Below are 15283 nucleotides of genomic sequence, written 5' to 3' on the forward strand. Positions count from 1 at the left end.
TTCCCCTCCATGTATAAAAGCCTTGTTTCCATTTCTTTCCTTCTATTTTCACTTTTTTCTTGTCCCTTCCGTTCTTCCTCCCTCCTCCCTTGTTCCCCTTCCCATTTGAACATTTTCTTCCCATTTCCCGATAACTATTATACATTTCCACTTTCAGTTTCTCATGCCAGAGAAACAATGTGATATTTAAACATGTGTATCCAATTTATTTCATTTAAGAGTATGGTCTCAAAGTCCATCCATTTAGCTATAAATGTCTGAAGCTCATCCTTCTTTCTGGCAGAGTTGTACTCCATAGTATAAAAAAACCCCACATCTTCCTTATCCATTTGTCAGTTGATAAGCTTTTGGACTGTTTCCAACATTTAGCTATTACAAACTGTGCTGCTATACACATGGCTGTGCATATATCACTGTGGTATGATGCTTTTAATTTTGGGGGGAAGATACAAGAAGGGGAATAGTTGGGTCAAATGGAATCTCTAGTTTTTTGTTTTGTTTTTTTTTTAGAAATCTCCACACTGATTTCCACAGTGGTTGCACCAGTCTACACTCCCACCAGCAGTGGAGAAGGGTCCTTTTTCCCCACAGCCCCTCCAATATTTATTATTGGCTGATTTCTTGATAGCAACCATTCTTTCTAGAGTGAAATGGAATCTCAGTGTTGTTTCAATTTGCATTTTATGAATGACTAGTTATGTTGAATATTTTTTTCATGTATTTATTTGCTGTTTCTACTTCTTCATCTGAGAAGTGTCCATTCATTTCAGATATGGGTCCTCTATTTTAAAAGCAGGTGAGTCTCCACCCAAAATTTGGTTTCCTGTCCAGATTAATGACCCCACATACCCCATGATTCTATGAAAAGTTTTATTATATCCATAACTGAGGCTTTCTGGGGAGAGTAGGGCAGTTCTCCCAAGCAGGTCTGAAATGGCTTGAGAACAAAGGGACAAGAAAAGCTTGGGTTTTATTGCTGACACAGTGACAGTTCCTGTGCAGGGACAGGAACTGGCATGGTGGAGTCACCAATGCCAGAGAAGTGAGTGGCTGGGCTCTCAACAGCTTGCCTGGTGCTGGACCAAAAGAGAATGAAACAGAGTAGCTTAAAAATACTGAACAAACATCAAAAACTGGGCTTAGACTGTATTATACTGTGAAAGGTGAGGCATCATCACACTTATCTACTGTCAATGCTTACTCATCCTCACTAAGTATTTTACCCTTATTTAGAGAAAATACCATCTTCTGGGTTCCTGGAGCCTCCTTTGAATCAGTGCCAAATGTTCAAGGCCGCATAAGCATCCCTTTGAAACATTTTCTACAGCACTCTCTGTATCCTGGCTCTGCTCTAAAAATCCTTTAGCTACATTTCTCCAAAAGGGAAAAACTGAGCTTCTGTAACATTCCCTCCATATAATCCAGGACAAAAGAAAACAGTCAAAAATGATGCCTGTTTGGCATAGCTCTTCATGGCTGCCTTTTTAAATTAGGAAAATAATTTTCTCATGCTCCAAGGATTTCAAATGACATATATGTAACTTCTTCATCAAATTACATAGATTCATCCAAGCTAATTTCTATTTTTAAAGGTCCCAGGTAAGTTATCTCCTGAACATTTTTAAGTACCATGCAAGACAACATCGAAAGGATATCAACTGTAAGAGTGATAGACAATAGTTTCTTCTCACTGTCTCAAATGATCTTGTGGTACGGAACTTTAATGTTTTAGGGGCTCAGAAGAGTGGTAAGTCTGGTTGAGATGGAATAAACAGGGAAGATCCCTCCTGAAAGAAGGGATTTAATAAATAAATAAGATTTAGAGAACTTGAGTTTCAAATTGAAAATAAAGCATAGAACCACACATAAGTAAGTGTTAATGCAAGATGACCAGTTTGTAAGAACAATATGAACTGTGTGCTTAAAATGCACAGGCATATGGATACAATATAAAATGGCAACAGGAAAGGAAGTAACTTACATGTTCAAGGAACACATATATTCTTTATGTCATGTATAAATTCTTTCTATGGTAAAGGCATTAGAAACCAGCTGAAATTGCTATGCTTGTTCTGAAACAAAATTTACAGAACATGAATGACAGGAGAAATATGAAAAATTATGGAGATTTAATGAGGATTTTTAGAGTAATACACTACAAAAAATATAACCTGAATGAAAGAAAGGGGCTACCTGAAAATTAACAGTTTCCCTTGGGAGCAGTAAAATCTGCCAAGAACTATATCTATTTCAGCTCAACAACATGCTGGAGGTGCTTAAGCTAGTGTCGGAAAGATAATAGGTTCTCAAAAATTATTTTTTGAACTAATTAATAAATTTATTTTCTCAGGAATCATTGTAAAAGGTTTGGCACAATACCATGTTCAGCTAATAAAATCTTTTGCAGAGCATGGTTAGAGTCTAATTCAAGTCAAATCCTTTTCGAAATGAACCATATGTGTGCAACCTGCCAGTCACTTTAATTAGAAGTCGAATTATTGCTAGCAGAAAGCTATCCTGTGCTTGAAAATAGTGAATTAATGTTACGATTAAAGATTTTTTGGGGGGAGGGAAGAGGCACTGTATGAACATAGGAACTATTGGGATAGGTTTCAAATCTAGCAAAGCAGGTGCTCTGTTTTTATTAAATGTGTAAATCAGCAGTTGGAGCTGTCATCAAGCAAACTGAGAGCAGATAGGGTAGCATTCTGGGTAGGACATGTTATTAAAAAGCTGTCTAGGGGCCAGGGATTTAGCTCAGTGGTTCTGGCGCCTGCCTTGCAAGCGCAAGGTTCCAAGTTTGATCCCCGGTACCAAAAAAAAAAAAAGAAAGAAAGAAAGAAAGAAAACATCAAAAAGCTGTCTAGCTCCTCCTGTCTTAGAATTATTCTTCAATGGAGTTTATGATGCCCTATGTAGAGAATAAATCAGGTATATTCCTTTTAAAAAACTTGAGCAAACCCCTCAAATATATGTAGATGAAACTCATAATCTCTTAGCTCTGAGATAACCACAACATATAGCATGCATGGTGTGATATCTATCATCTATTTATACACACAGCCATATAGCTATATGGTTTATATATATATATATATTATATGTATACGATGTTTTGCATATACATAGTGGTTATTTTACAGTTAAGGGATTATAAATATTTACTTAGATAAAATTATATATATGTATGTGTATATATATTAAATTCATACACACATATAATTATCAAAGCCAAGAATATAAGTAAATCTATCAAATTCCTCTCTGCAGTTCACCCACCTATCTTTTCTCACAAAGTATTTCAGTTTGGGCTGAAACATTTGTTGATTTTCAGATATTATTTTCTGGATCCTAGGACACATATCAATCACATTCACTCTCATCTATAGTGATAATTAGAGAAATACATATAAGATCTGTGCAGAAACTAAAATGTAGTACTTTTTATTTTTCAAAGTGCACTTTCATTGATAAAACTGATCTTAAGAACTTAATCTAAAAAAAAGAACAATCTAGAGACCAAAATAGAACTTTAATTCATTTATTCAAAAGATACTTATAGAAGTATGCCAAAAGCTATCTTGAGCACTGGGCAATTAACTTACATTGTAAGAAACTTTTATCTTAGTTTAGAAAAAACAAAGAAGAAATGATAAATGATGAAACATGTAAAAGAGGAATGTAAGGAGTGCTAGCCAGCACCCTCAACTCTGAAAAGGTGGTAGTCTGGAAATGCCTCCTCGAATGGGAATATTTGAGCAAAGACCCCCTATAAAGGTGCCAGGATATCCAGGGCACTAGCATTCCACACAGGGAAGAGTGAATGAGAAAAAACCAAGATGGCAGCCTGGATGGTTTTCTATTCTGTCTTGTTGAACTGCATTGCTTTACCTACAGCTGGAGAACTCCAGCCTTCCACAGTGGAGTACAGAAGAGCAGCACATCAGCCCCCAGTCCAGCATATTTCCTTGCTCCATGCTAAGTGCTCCTTACAGGAATAGAAGAGGGAGAGGTCCATTTTATCTGTCATCTGCTTATCAAATTGCAGAACACTGTTCTCCAATCTCACCATGTACAAAAACACATCTGTCTCCCCATGGGCAGGAGATAGTTGTGGGAGAAAGGCAGGCACCAAAAGTGACCCTCCAAACTGAGAAATTGCATGTGACTTCCTCTACCTCTTTCTGACTGAGAAATTAATACTGTTTTCTTCTATTTTAATATTTTTGCCATATGTATTCTTCAGATATTTTAAATATAATTTACTCAATTAGCATAAGTAAAATTCTTTCTTCAATACAAGAGTTATCTTTTTCTGTGACTATTATCCATGTATTTGGGTTACTCACTTGTATTGAATCAAAATGTGAATGGTTCTCTACACTGAGAATGTATCCTTGCCAAATTCTCTGAGAAAGTCTTGTTCTCATGTCAACAGTTGTCTCTGTCTTTTTTTTTATGGGAAGTTGTTTCTTTCTTCAGTTCAACTGAAAAATGAAGGACAGGAGTTGTAGTGCACTGATTTAGAACTAACTCACTGAGGAAAGAGCCAGATGAGGACAAATTATGCCATTAGACAAGTGAGGAAGGAGCCAGTCCTTCTGGTCACATTTCCTTCTCCATCAGGAATCTGAGCAAGGGAAAGAAAACAGCAGACATACATGGGGTAAATGGAAGATCACATGCATGTCCATCTTGATGATTTTGGATGAAATAGTTATTAGCATTCCAAAATACCAGTTATGCAATTAACCCATGCCTCCAAGGAAACTTGCAATCTAGCATTTCAAAATGCTTCAACCATTACAAAGTGAATTTCCTGTACTAATCACCACAGTTCCCATACAGATAATGTCATGTCAATTCTAAACATCTAAGATTGTAGATAGAAAATTGAACTTATTAAACTAATGTAGTTAATTGAATCTAGTTCTGGGTGAACATGTACTCTTATAAAAAGCACTCCAGGCTACATCCTTTTATGTGCTATTTCAATTCTAGTTCTTGGATAAAAAAGGACGAAATATTTTTTCAATAAATAAAAGAATTCAAGAAATGTTGAAACATTCTGTAGACAGAAAATTGTCAAATTAGAAATGAGTCTTGTTCATCTTGTTTTATGGGAATTGAAAACTATATTGAAAATATTTTTTCAAAGATCCTTAGGAAAGGTTGTCTAAACAACATATTTATAATTTTTTCTCTCTCCTTATTTTGCTCTGGAGCAATTCAATTTGTATTTTGAGCAAAACCTTTCAGGGAAGCTGTTGGCCTCCCAAACACATCTGAAATTTCCAAAGCAGAGAAAGGTGAGGCAGACAATGTCAGCAGAGAACAGTATCAAGATGCCCTGCCTATGACACAGAGACTACCTAGAGACAGAGGACAAACTCATCCTGAGCCCTAAACCTGTCACTCATTAAATGCATGATTTGTATTTTCTTCTGAAACTGTGACTCTTCCCTTGGGCTACAGATGTTCAATGGGTAACTAAAAATAGAATAAAATTTGACCTTCATTTTGTAAAACTCTGGTCAAATTCTTTCTTCTCTGCATATAAACGTGTTGATCATTTAGAAAATGTCTGTAGAGGCAGGTCTGTGCATGCCCTACCGAGGTCCCAAGACACAAGGAAGATGCCAAATCACCCCACTGCAGACAGGCAGCCACCTGGTTCCACACTACAAAGATGCAGAGGATGCCAGACCACCAGACCAAGGAACTGAGTCCCACGGCTCCCGGCCCAGAGGCAGGGGCTTCTGAGCCGTCGTCGCACTGCTCCTGGTCCAGAGGAAGAGGCTTCCCAGTCACCATCCCTCCCACTGCTCCCAGCCCAGAGGAAAGCGTTTTGAGCCACCTTCTGTGCCGTTCCTCCTGGCCCAGAGGAAGGGGCTTCCGGGCCACCATCCCTCCCACCGCTCCCTGCCCAGAGGGAGGGGCTTCTGAGCAACCATCTCACTGCTCCTGGTACAGAGGAAGGGGCTTCCCAGCCATCATCCCTCCCGCTGCTCCCAGCCCACAGGAAAGGGCTTTTGGATCACCATCCCTACCGCTGCTCCTGGCCCCTGTCCCACCTCTCCCACCTCAGAGGAGGTAATCCGAGCAGGTGGCAACAGCCCCCCGCCCCAGTCAAAATGAGAAAATATGTAAATAAGTCTCAAAACCAGACTTCCAGATCACCTACAGCAACCTCAAAGGGAAATGAGATGGAACACACTAATACTCAAACACCTGGACCCACTGAACTGGCAACAAAAGGGGATCTGGAAAAAAAATGAAATCAGAAATAATTTCTCAGATAACAGGAGAAATTGTGCCCCTAGTGCAAGACATGATTAATAAATCTAGAGAGGAGCTCAGGAACATGATGGAATCCCAACATAAGAAACAAATAGAATCCATAAAACAGATGCAAATAGATTTCCAGGACACGAAAAACTCCACTGAAAGTCTACACAGCAGAATGAGCCAATGTGAGGACAGAATTTCAGACATAGAAGATAAGATTGCAATTAGTGACCAGGAAAAGAAAAATTGCTTCAAAATTATAAGGGAACATGAGAAATCAATCCAGCAGCTGCTAGATGATGCAAAGAAGAATAACGTAAGACTGATTGGGCTCAATGAAGAAACAGGAGAGAGTGGAGATGACATAAAAAATCTCTTCACAGAAATAATGGCAGAAAACTTCCCAAGCAGGGGAAAAGAGCTTGACATACAGATAAGTGAGGCATATAGGACTCCAAATAGCCTTGATCAAAAAAAATGTACACATAGGCATATAATTGTTAAGATTCCAGAAACACAACAGAAGAACAAAGTTCTCCAAGCAGTCAGAGAAAAGAAACAAATCACATACAAAGGAAAGCCCATCAGAATCACAGCAGACTTCTCAACACAAACCATCAAGGCAAGAAGAGCTTGGAGTGACATATTCCAAGCTCTAAAAGAAAACAGCCTCCAACCCAGATTGATGTCCCCTGCAAAACTATCTTTCTAAAGTGATGGAGAAATAAGATACTTTCATGACAAAGAGCACCTTAGGAACTTCGTGAATACCAAACCAGCACTCCAAAGAATTTTACACAATATCATAGGAACAGACATTGAGGATCACAAGCCCAGGAAGCAAAGCAGAATGAACCCATCTGGCATGACAAGAAATTAAATGTAAAGGGGGAGAACCCAACAAAAAGAAAAAGTCATGGCAATGACAAGTCAATACATTTCAGTTATAAGCATCAATGTTAATGGTCTCAATTCACCAAATCAAAAGAAATAGACTGGCAGAATGGGTCAAGAAGCAAAATCCAACAATATGCTGCAAACAAGAAACACACTTCATTCAAAAGAAAACTCATAGACTGAAAGTTAAAGGGTGGAAAACAATACTGCATGCAACAGGAACCTGAAAAAAAGCAGGAGTAGCTATCCTCTTGGCAGATCAAGTAGATCTCAAATCAACACTGATTAAGAGAGATGAAGAAGGACACTATATCCTTGTAAAGGGAAGAAATGACAATCATAAATATCTATGCACCAAACACTAGTGCACCCAACTATATAAAACAAATACTAATGGACATGAAAAGTCATATATGCATTAATACAATTGTAGTGAGGAACCTCCACACCACGCTGTCACAAATAGATAGATCAACTAGACTAGAAATAAGTAATGAAATACTAGAACTCAATTGAACTCTTGAACAAATGAACTTAACAGATGTTTACAGAGTCTTTCCACCCCACAAAATCAGAATACACATTCTTCTCAGCTGCACATGGGTCATTCTCCAAAATAGACCACATACTCACATATAGAACATGTTTAAGTAAGTGCAAAGGAATTGAAGTTATCCCCTGTATATTATCAGACCATAGTGCGATGAAATTGGAGATCCATAGCAAAAGAAACTCAAAAAATTTCATAAACACATGGAAATTGAACAAAACACTTCTGAATAACCAATGGGTCACAGGGGAAATTAAAGAAGAAATCAGACAGTTCCTTCAATTAAATGACAATGACAATACAACATATCGGAATCTATGGGACACAATGAAAGCAGTCTTACGAGGGAAATTCATAGCAGTGAATATGCATATTAGGAAATCAGACAGAGCCCAATTAAACAACCTGATGCTGAACCTCAAACTTCTAGAAAAAGAAGAGCAGGACAACCCCAAAGCTCATACAAGGGAGGAAATTATAAAGATCAGAGGAGAAATCAATGCAATGGAGACTAAGAGAATGATACAAAAAATCAATGAAGCCAAGAGTTCGTTCTTCGAAAGAATCAACAAAATTGACAAACCTTTAGCCAACCTTGTCAGAAAAAGGAAAGAAAAGGCCTAAATCCATGGAATTAGGAATGAAAATGGTGAAATGACAACAGACCCAGCAGAAATCCAGAGGATCATCAATACCTACTTCCAGAACCTATATGCCAATAAGATGGATAATACAGAAGAAATGGACAGATTCCTAGATACATATGAATTACCAAAGTTGAACAAAGAAGACCTAAAAATTCTGAACAACCCAATATCAACCAATGAGAGTGAAAATGTAATTAAAAACTTATCAACTAAGAAAAGCCCGGGCCCTGATGGCTTCACTGCTGAATTCTACAAGACATTTAGAGAGGAACTGCTGCCACTACTGTTTAAACTCTTCAATGAAATTAAAAGGGAAGCAATACTCCCAAATTCATTCCTGGAAGCAAGCATCACCTTGATCCCCAAAGCAGAGAAAGACCCAACCAAAAAAGAGAACTACAGGCCAATCTCACTAATGAATATAGATGCAAAAATCCTTAATAAGATACTGGCAAACAGAATGCAGAAGATCATCAAGAAGACCACACACCCTGATCAAGTGGGATTCATCCCAGGGTTGCAGGGATGGTTCAATATACGAAAATTGATCAATGTAATACACTATATCAATAGAGCCAAGGACAAAAACCATATGATTATCTACATAGATGCAGAAAAAGCATTTGACAAAATCCAACATGCATTTATGATAAAAACCCTACAAAAAATTGGAATAGATGGTCTCTACCTCAAACTGATAGAAGCCATCTATGAAAAACCAACAGCCAATATCATACTAAATGGTCAAAACCTGAAATCCTTCACACTCAAATCAGGAACAAGACAAGGATGTCTACTATCACCACTCTTGTTCAATATAGTTCTGGAAACATTAGACAAGGCAGTTAGACAAGAGAAAGAAATAAAAGGAATAAAGATAGGAAATGAAGTCAAATTGTCATTATTTGCAGATGACATGAAACTCTATATAGAAGACCCCAAGAACTCCACCAAAAGTCTTCTAGACTTAATAACCAAATTCAGTCAAGTAGCTGGTTACAAGGTTAACACAGAAAAATCAATAGCTTTCCTCTACACCAATGACAGACTCACTGAGAGAGAAATAGGGCAAATAATTCCTTTCACAATAGCATCCAAAAAACTGAAATACCTAGGAATCATCCTAATGAAAGAAATCAAAGACCTCTTCTCTGAAAACTATGGCACTCTGAAAAGAGAGATTGAAGATGATATCAGAAAATGGACAGACATCCCCTGCTCCTGGGTAGGAAGGATTAATAGAGTGAAAATGTCCATACTTCCAAAACTGCTATATAGATTGAATGCAATTCCAATTGAGATCCCAGCAGCATACTTCATAGACCTTAAGAAAACAATCCAAAAATTCATTTGGAACAAGAAGAGACCCAAAATAGCAAATGCAATTCTAGGTAACAGAGACATGGCAGTATATTATAATCCCCAACCTGCAACCCTACTACAAAGCTACTGTGATAAAAACAGCATGGTACTGGCAAAGAAACAGACCTGAGGACCAGTGGAATAGATTAGAAGATGCAGAAACAATGCCAGACAAACTCAGCCATCTCATCTTCGACAAAGGAGCCAAACACCCTCACTGAAGGAAAGATAGCCTTTTTAATAAATGGTGCTGGAAAAATTGGGCTTCAACTTGACAAAGATTAAAACTAGACCTATATCTCTCACCATGCACTAAACTCAAATCAAAATGGATTAAAGATCTAAATATTAAAATAGAAACTCTGAACCAGTTGATTAGGTAGAACCCTTGAAGACATCGGTGTAGTGTGGAGAGCGAAAGGTTGAAATAACTTTCAGAGACCTCTGAGTCTCTTGAGAACATAATGTATCCTGTATATGCAGCTGGCAAAAAAACAAGGATGGTTACTTGTAACGAGAGTGGTTAAATAGAAAGAGTTCGAATGTCTGTAATGCAAGGGAACGTTATTCCCGGAGTTGTAAAGATACATTTGACCTTTTCCCTGGAAAATAATTAGTCTCCCGAATTATGTGCTGAGGAGGGGTTGGGGGTTGTGGAAAAGGTTTATAAAGGGCAATAAAGTGGGAAGAGGGGTCTCTCCTCCGCCTCTCTCTCCTTTTTCTTTTCCTCAGAGATTTTGTTTTTCTTTCATCCTCTCCCCTCCTCTCAGGTACTGTTCGACTAGTGACGGCTGGCACCATCACAGTGTAGGAAAGGGTTTTATGAACAAAACCTCAGTTGCCTGTGAACTAGCACAAACAATCAACAAGTGAGATCTCTTCTTATTAAAAGGCTTCTGCACAGCAAGAGAAACCACCAGCAGTGTGAAGAGACAACCCACAATGTGGGAAAAAATCTTCACCTGCTCTTCCTCAGACAAAGGTCTACTATCTCGAATCTATAAAGAACTTAAAAAGATCAGACCTCCTAAATTTAAAGACCCAATCCAAAAATGGGCATCTGAAATGAACAGACATGTCTCAGGCAAAGAAGTAGAAATAGCAAATAAATACATGAAAAAATGTTCAACATCACTGGTCATTCGAGAGATGCAAATGAAAACAACACTGAGATTCCACTTCACTCCAGAAAGAATGGCTGCTATCATGAAATCAATCAATAACAAATGCTGGCGGGGCTGTGGGGAAAGAGGAACCCTGCTCCACTGCTGGTGGGAGTGTAGACTGATGCAACCACTGTGGAAATCAGTATGGAGATACCTCAAAGAACTAGGACTGGAAGTCCCATTTGACCCTGCTATTCCACTGCTGGGGATCTTCCCCAAAGAATTAAAAGAATCATACCACAGTGATATATATTCACCCATGTACATAGCAGCAGTTTGTGATAGCTAAAACTTGGAAACAGCCCAAATGCCCATCAACTGGAGACTGGATAAAGAAAATGTGGTGTTTTTATAAAATGGAGTACTACTCAGCCATAAGAAATGAGAAATTAGAGACATTTATAGCTAAGTGGATGCACATTTAGGTGATACTCTTAAGTGAAATAAATAGGACACACATGAATAAATTCTGAATAGTTTCTCTGGTGTGAGAAACTGAAAGTGTAAATAAGGACTAAATGTATAATAGGTAATGTGAAATAGGAAGAAAAAGGGCAAAGGGGAAGGAAGTGGGAGGGCTAGGGGAAAGGATAGAAGGGAATGGGATTAATATGAGAAAATGGAAAAATAGGAACAAAATCTTTGTAAATAGGGAGGAATGGAGGGGTTGAAGGGAGGGCTGGGCAAGGGAGAAAAATAAGAACTGAGAGAGACTATGTAAAGGTGCCAATTTCCAAAGATGAATGTCATTATATTGTATACCTAAAATGTACCAATGATTAGAATGAATAATCGATAATGTAATATAGGAAGAAAAAGTCCAAAGGGGTAGGGGTAGTGGGAGGGGCAGGGGAAAGGAAAGAAGGGAAAGGAAAAATGCTGAGAAATGGAAAAAATGGAAATAAAGTCTTTGTAAATAGGGAAGGGTGGAGGGCGTGAAGGGAGGGCTAGGAATGGGGAAAAAATAAGAACCAAGATGCATCATGTAAAGGTACAATTCCCAGTGAGAAATGTAATTGTGTTGTATAGCTACAATGTACCAATAAAAGAATTTAATATAAAAAATAAATAAATAATATAAATAAATTTTTTTAAAAAAGAAAATGTCTGTCTAAATGTTGGCAAACAAGGTTTATTAGCACTAAATTTAACTATTCCATCACCCTTCAAGACTGAGGACACAAAGATAAGAGATTAAGAGGACCATACAGCTGCTCCCAGAATCTTCATTGCCTGAAACCTACAGACAGCTTGGGCTCCAGCACAGCCTCACAAGATTGAGACTGCATCAAACACAGACAATCCACTCAAGTCCAAATTGGCCCTCAAGTCACAAAGATTCCTTTAGATCTATGAAACTAGGACTGAGATAATGGTGCGCTAAAATCCAGCCAACCACAGCACCCTACAAAACTAATCCCCTTTCTTCATTAATTGGCCAGTCTGACCCACTTCTTCAATCCTGTGTGCCTTCCATTTCTGACACTGAAGCCCTTTTCTTTTCCTATCTGCTTTTATTTTGTTAAGAGAAAAGTTTTTCATCTATGTCTTCTATTATTAATTTTTAACAATCTGTGTTCCATTTGATCTGCCAAAGAAATAATTTCATTTTCAGAAATTTTGAGTTTCTATATTAAAATTTTGAACTGAGAAACTATATTTTCTGTTTTCTAAAACTCTACTTATAGATTTCGGATTGCTCTATAGTGGTATGTTATAAATGAATTTTCCTTACAATTCATTTAAGGTCTTCTCATTTTTTATCTGCAATTGTCCTCAGTGGGAACTACTGCTATGAACATGTGGCTTGGCTTTTAAAATCAGTGTGTTCTTTATCACCTTATTCTGGTTTACTCTCCTGTGGAAATATTTGTACAATGGCAACAACGTATAAATAAAGATCTTCCATTCAGCACTGCCTATAATACTGACAAATTAGAAATAATCAAGATTTTGTTAAACTAAATTCAAAACACCGGCCTCTGCCTGCAACTCGGGCTGTGGCTCATCCTGGGGTCCGCTTCCCGCTGTCCCGGCCGTGGCACTCGGGACTCACGGGCGTGACTGACTGGCTGGTCCCCGCAGAAGCTGGGAGCCACCACATTCTTTCAGCCCGCCTGGCTGGGAAACCCGGGCCGAGGCTGGCCACAGCGCCCCTCGCCCTTCACCTCTCGCTGGTGAGAGCTCAGAGGGCCAGCCACGCTCCGGCCCTTCCCTGGCGGCGCCACAGTCCGCCCCGAGACAGATGTGGGAAGATAAATGAAGGAGTCTAGAAGCAAGATAAATGTCAGGGGAAAAGAGAGCTACCGTCACTAAGGCCTGAACATAAAGTGAAGTTACTTTCATATTTAAAAAGACAATTAAGAACACAAGATGGGGACTCCTGGTTCTGGAAGGAAAAGAACACCTGTGAAAAAGATCGATTTTCTGCAGAAGATGAAGCTTTGAGTAACATTGCCAGAGAGGCAGAGGCAAGACTGGTAGCAAAACGTGCTGCTCGGGCAGAAGCAAGAGATATACGCATGAGTGAACTGTAACGACAACAAAAAGAGTTGGACGAAAAATCTGACAAACAGTATGCTGAAAATTATACAAGGCTTTCATCTCGAAATTCTGCTTCAGCAACAACTCCTCTGAGTGGAAACTCATCCAGAAATGGAAGTGGGGACACCAGCAGCTTAATAGATCCAGATACCTCATTAAGTGAATTGCAGGAGTCTTTGTCTGAAGTGGAAGAGAAATACAAGAAAGCCATGGTTTCTAATGCACAATTAGACAATGAGAAGAACAATTTGATATACCCTCAAGGATGTAATTGAAGAACAAGAGGAGCAGATGGCAGAATTTTATAGAGAAAATGAAGAAAAATCAAAAGAGTTGCAAAGGCAGAAACATATGTGTAGTGTGCTTCAGCATAAGATGGATGAACTTAAAGAAGGCCTTCGGCAAAGAGATGAGCTAATTGAGAAATATGGCTTAGTTATAATCCCTGATGGCACTCCCAGTGGTGATGTCAATCATGAACCAGTGGTTGGAGCCATTACTGTTGTGTCTCAGGAAGCTGCTCAGGTCTTGGAGTCAGCAAGAGAAGGGCCACTAGATGTAAGGCTACAAAACCTTGCTGGAGAAAAGGAAGAGCTATTATCACAGATTAGAAAACTGCAGCTGCAGCTAGAAGAAGAATGACAAAAGTGCTCCAGGAATGATAGCACAGCAGGTGACCTGGCAGGACTGCAGAATGGCTCAGACTTGCAGTTCACTGAAATGCAGAGAGATGCCAACAGGCAAATAAGTGAATACAAACTTAAGCTTTCAAAAGCAGAACAGGATATAACTACCTTGGAGCAAAGTATTAGCTGGCTTGAGGGACAGGTGCTGAGATATAAAACTGCTGCTGAGAATGCAGAGAAAGTTGAAGATGAACTGAAAGCAGAAAAGAGGAAGCTACAATGAGAGTTAAGAACAGCACTGGACAAGATTGAAGAGATAGAAATGACCAATAGCCACCTAGCCAAAGGGCTGGAGAAGATGAAGGCCAATAGGACAGCACTTCTGGCCCAGCAGTAGGGAGGTCGCCCTTTGGCCTGTGTGCAGCTCCATGGGGCCTGGCTCAGTGGGACTGACTTTTTGTATGTTAACAAAAACCCCTTTCAGTACTGTTTGAGTTTTGTCATTAAAACAGGCACCTTTGTATTTTATAATTTATGAGAATGAAGCAGGTTTGAATCTTCATGAGTGAACACTTTGTATTTTGTTTGTAGTTTTATTCTAGACTAAGAACTGGTCCATGCTGTTTTTATTTTTAATTTCCATAATTTTAGAATCAAGTTTACTCACCATTTTCCCCCAGCTGCCTCAGTGACTGGGCACTCAGAGGCCTTGGCTGGGGTCTAGAGAACAGCAATTCTGAATGCTCACTGAGACACTGGCTGGAGATCTCAGAAAAAACAAGTGCCTTCTGCACAGTACGGTGCAGACTTCAGTGACCTCCAGTGGGCAAAAGACATTTACCCTTCCTATCAGCATTTATATTTTAGTGAAGAAAACAACTTCACAGGTTGAGAATCTGTATTTCACTCAAAAAATTTTTTTCCCATTAAGTTTATTGGTACATTTTAGGTATAAAATGCAGTTATATTCATCATTGGGATCTTATACCATTACATGAGTATCTTGGTTCTTATTTTTTTCCCCTTCCCCTGCCCTTTCTTCACTCCCTCTACCCTTCCCTATTTGCAAAGACTTTGTTTCCATTTTTTTCCTTTTCTCATATTTTTCCTTTTCCCTTTTATCCTTTCCACTACCCCTCCCACTTCCCCTGCTCCTTTAGACCTTTACTTCCTGTTATACAATATCAATTATACATTTTTAAA

At 38.8% G+C, this 15283-nt stretch overlaps 1 pseudogene; it reads left to right on the plus strand.

Moving 5' to 3' along the window:
• The first annotated feature begins 13078 nt into the window (after positions 1-13078).
• On the plus strand, positions 13079-14528 carry LOC101701133 (leucine-rich repeat flightless-interacting protein 2 pseudogene; annotated as a pseudogene).
• The last annotated feature ends 755 nt before the right edge of the window (positions 14529-15283 follow it).

Source organism: Heterocephalus glaber, unplaced genomic scaffold (assembly GCF_053883595.1).
Source record: "Heterocephalus glaber isolate CG9 unplaced genomic scaffold, H.glaber_assembly_v1.0 deba00001690, whole genome shotgun sequence".
In the NCBI taxonomy this organism is placed as follows: domain Eukaryota; kingdom Metazoa; phylum Chordata; class Mammalia; order Rodentia; family Bathyergidae; genus Heterocephalus; species Heterocephalus glaber.